The sequence below is a fragment of the Poecilia latipinna genome, unplaced genomic scaffold, assembly GCF_001443285.1.
Source record: "Poecilia latipinna isolate Pla-1442-1.1 unplaced genomic scaffold, P_latipinna-1.0 Scaffold23, whole genome shotgun sequence".
In the NCBI taxonomy this organism is placed as follows: Eukaryota; Metazoa; Chordata; class Actinopteri; order Cyprinodontiformes; family Poeciliidae; genus Poecilia; species Poecilia latipinna.
In genome coordinates, this window is record NW_015112639.1 from 719,361 (window position 1) to 720,696 (window position 1,336).

Here is a 1,336-nt window from a genome sequence, read left to right on the forward strand (position 1 = left end):
ATGGATAGCTGGACTGATATCTGGTGACTTATGTTGACATCTGAATTGTCTTTTCAGCACCGCTCCCTTGTGAAGCATGCAATATCTTGTGCAGATTGGGCAATATAGCAAGGAGACACAGCTGTTTGATTAACCTGGGTGTGCAGGAGAGTCAAGTAATAATATAATGCTATTGGGCTCTTTAGAGCTTCACCAGAGTTGATCACATAAAGTCTGGTGCAAATCGGATGAAGCATGTTTGATTTAGAGATGATTTTAGTCATGGCGAGCATTGCTACTCGCTATTTAGCCACCCCCACATGGTTCAACCAGCAGCCAACATTCACAGAGGGTTTCACATGTTATTTTCTATCAGTTGGCACAGGATTTAACCCATTTGAATCATAGAGTAATAGTACAACATCCAGCAGAAAAGAACAGGTGACTTCTTTTTGGAGGGGGGTGTGGTTTAGGTGACCAGCCTTGATCACATTCACATGGTCAATTAATGAATTGACCATGTGAATGTGATCATGGCTGGTCTATAATGAGACATGGAAAGTCTGATTCAGCTCTGACCTGTCCTGGAGAAGTTATTGCATTCTAATGTTTCATGGCACAAAGCCAAAGTTTGACGCTTAGCCACGCCCACATGGTTAGATGTACAAGAATTCTTTTGATAACCTTCCACCTTTAATGTTTCAACTCTATGCTCAGTGAGTTTGAAGTCTGTATCTCAAAAGGTGTGGGAGGAGATAAATCAGATGTGACGTTTTTGAAAAACAGGAAATGGTGGGTTTGATCCAAAATGGCCGACTTCCTGTAATACTTGCACTATGACATTAATTGTAAATTCTGAGCATCTTGGGGAGCTCTACCAGTGTACCAAATTTCAAGTCTCTACGATAAACTAAGTGAATAGGAAAGGGTCTTTTGAAAAATTCTATGCGAACCCTGTAAACGACCAAAATGGGCTCAAATTCACAACTTCAATCCAAAATGGCCGACTTCCTGTAATACTTGCACTATGACATTAATTGTAAATTCTGAGCATCTTGGGGAGTTCTACAAGTGTACCAAATTTCATGTCTCTACGATAAACTAAGTGAATAGCAAAGGGTCTTTTGAAAAATTCTAGGGGGCGCTGTTGAGCCATTTTTTTTGCGATTTTTGCGTCGACCTTAAAATATAAAATTTTTTCACAGAATCTATGGATCTGCCAAGTTTGGTGAGTTTTTACATATGATAAAGCCCCCAAAAAGCCGCTTCTTTCGGCGGAAGAATTAAAATAATAATAATAATTATTTTTAGAAAAACAATAGGCCTTCGCAGCGCTTAGCTGCTCGGGCCTAAAAAA